Raw genomic sequence first — 3,431 nt, 5'->3', positions numbered from 1 at the left:
ATAAATATATATATAAAGAAGAGATTTCTTAAAATGCAAAGTATATCTAGTGTTTCTGGCCTTCTCAAGGAAACAGACTGAGTTTCTAGTGAATCTCTTTATTTTCAGTTTAAAAATATACATAGATTAGCCTTAAGAGTGAATTATTACAGATTTTCTGAAATTAAAATTGTACATTACTTAATGTTTAACAAAGATTAAAAATTTCAAACAAATCAGGAAGGCACAGGTCTTGTAAAATGCAGTAAAGAATTTAGTCCATATTTTGATACATTGTGGTGGCATTAAATGGCATGATTTTCTGTACCATGCCTGCCTGCATTAGATCTTAAACAGATCTGCTCTCTTTTCTTTCTTTCTTACCTTAACAAACAGTTGATAATCAAGCCACATATTATGACAAAGAGAGTAACAATTGCCATGCAGGCCAGCACATCCATAGAGCAGTACTGCAACCAGGTGAGGTTGTGGGTAGGTGGCAGCAGGTACTTGGCTCCATTGTGGTGCAGGACAAACTCAATCCTGGAGAGTTTTTGGTCCAAGGGCTTCAGAGACTGATCATAATAAATGATTGATAACTACATCACATTCTTTTTACAGCTACTGGAAAATCAAATAGACATCAACTTATATAACGAACCAGAAAAAATAAATATGTGAAATTTTTGTGTAGATGTTAAAAATGAGTACCACCTAAAAGTGGATGAAAAATAAAATATTTTATTCCATGGTGGTTATAGAGATTTTGGTTTATGGACTAGAATTTATTTCATGCATAAGATTTCAAGATGAAAAGAGATAATTTAAGAGAGAACAATTATTTGTAGCCTAGAAATTGAAAACAGGTACATTCTAAGGGTTAAAAAAATCATTTGAGAGTACAGAAATTGAATTATCTAGTTAAAAAAATTTAACGGACCTGAAGTACAAGTTTCAAAATAATATCAAAGTCTAGAGATAGCAGACAAATCTGACGAGGTCAGGTACATGTCAGGGCAAAGCTCATAAGAAGTTGGCACTGACCAACAGTTGTAATTAACATTACATCAGTGGATTAATGGTTAAAAGTATGAAAGTGGATGGCCTTAGTTTGAATCCTAATCTGATATCTACTGGTCCTTTTTTTAAAAAATGTATCCATTCCAAGTTTATTTTATTGTTAAATTGAATGAATAAAAATTGTATCTTTCTTGCCTGATTATTGTGAGTCATCATGTAATGATTCTCAGAATATTTGGTAGAATTATTCTCATCATAAAGTGATTGTCAGTAAATGTTCACTGTCATTACTCTTTTTCTTGTATTGGTATTTTAGAATCTAAGTGGCTTTCAATATTTTACTCTGAGATGTTGCAGTTCCATTTGTTTCTAGTGTTGAAATAATTATGGACTAATAGACAAAGAATAAGGATGCATGTAAGCATATTGCTTACCAAGTCAAAACCAAGAGGTGCTAAAGCATGGCACTGTAGCAATAGCAATGGAGGTAATTTCTCTCCTTGCTATTTAAAAAAACACGTGGTGGACTGAGTTTTTCAGAAGAGGGCACTAATTCTGATATAGTTTTTCATACAATTGGGTTACATAATACAAAGAACCAATACAATGTGTGTCACACACATTCAATATGTATCAACTAATTAAAAATTGTCATTTTTCAATACCAGAGCTATGTTTATTAAAAATTATTGCTATTACTAATATAATAGTAATAGCATAACTGAAATTAATGTGGTGAAATAATTTTTAAATCACATATTTCTGGTTTCATACATTTTGGCTATTAAACAGAAATATTCCAACTTATCTCTTTCAAGTCAACTATTTTTTGATTTTATATTTCTTCCAAATATAAGCAAATCAACCACCACTGTAAAAACAAAGAAATGGCTACATTTATACTAATATCTCCTCTTTTCAATAATTTTTCAAAGGAAAATTTGAAAGCTCTAGTTGTTTACAAATTATCAATGATGAGATCAAAATGTAGTGTGAAAATTTGTAAAATATTGAATATAATGGAAATTAGAATTGTTTATGTTATGCTGATTACTGAAAAGAAATCATCTTAGGAATGCTTTAAAAACAAAAGATGTGTAACTAATATGAGATCATGAATATGTTTATTTGCTTTATTATGGAAACTTTTATAAATATGTATTTGTATTCCTTAATATCATTTTATATACGTTCAATATACACAAAAAATATTTAAAAATGAACATTTGATGAGTTCTCATGCTGAAAGACAACATAAGTGTGCTGAAAATTAGTCAGTACTGTAATAATATTTATAGTTTTCCCCTTCAATTTTGTCCTCAATCTTCCTTATAATCCTCGGTTACCATCTTTAGCAATTCCTCTTATTTCTGTTTTTGGCTCTTTTAGAACTTATGCACTATCCTATAATCTCTGAAAAACATGTTTTCACTAAATCAAACAAACAAAAAAAATATTGTGATACAATGATGTATTGATCATGGCCTTTAAGTGCTACAAAAAATATATGTACTCAGCACTGTGTTCATGTTCAGAATCACTGCAACTCCCTTGGCCTTCATGTGAGAAAGTATGGATACATGCTATGAGGTTAAAAAATTTACATTTGTGTAGGGTCATTAATGACTGCCTTTAATGCATCGAGCAAATGTGTAATTTGCATTGTTTTTGAGTCCAATCTAACAGCTTCCCCCTTAGCCTTCATGTGAGCAAAGTTGTCAGGTTGATCTGCAATAAAGGAAGGCCTACCATAGGGATTCCATGGTAGATTCTCTCATACATTCCGTTGGATCCATCATGAGTTATAAAAGCTAAGATTAGATGATTTTTTTGAAAAAGGATACATGATAAGTCTTAGAACTAAAATGAGCAATGCACAATATGAGTCAATGAAACAGGCAGTGTTCTCTAGATAACAAATTACTGTAACAGTAAAACTGCATTAAAATCGGTTTCAGATCACAGAGGAAGAAGCACCAAGTCCTCTGGGGCAGTAAGTGAAGGCTACACATTAAGACATGGTATGTGACTTGAGACTTGAAGAATTAATACAAGATTGTCACATGGACAAATACAGAACACTGTGGATAAAGATAATTGTGTATCAACCATTTCCCATTACCACCCTCTCCCACAAAAGAAGCAGGATGCATGCTCAGACTTCTTCTCTTAGAGAAATGATGAAGTCACTGAGTATGATAGGGCACAGTATCCAGTGCAGCAGGCAGTGGGGTGGTGGTGGTGATTGAATAGAGAAAGGAAATGTGTTATCAACACTCCAGGATAAAGACCGGGGATTTACTCCTATAGAAAATGCAGCAGTTCGTAATGAAAGAAAAGCTGTCATTTTTCAGTTGCATTTGCGACATCTATACATTAGGAGAAAGGGTAGGTGTGATGATTGAATTAGGAGACAGACAACCCAGAAAATT

At 32.2% G+C, this 3,431-nt stretch overlaps 1 pseudogene; it reads right to left on the bottom strand.

The window, feature by feature from the left end:
• Positions 1-3,431, bottom strand: part of LOC105527725 — a 53,026-nt pseudogene that overhangs the window by 3,090 nt on the left and 46,505 nt on the right.

The sequence above is a fragment of the Colobus angolensis genome, unplaced genomic scaffold (assembly GCF_000951035.1).
Source record: "Colobus angolensis palliatus isolate OR3802 unplaced genomic scaffold, Cang.pa_1.0 Scaffold643, whole genome shotgun sequence".
Lineage (NCBI taxonomy): Eukaryota > Metazoa > Chordata > Mammalia > Primates > Cercopithecidae > Colobus > Colobus angolensis.
Note: the sequence above shows the minus strand (reverse complement) of the source record. Positions and strands in the feature narration are given on the sequence as shown.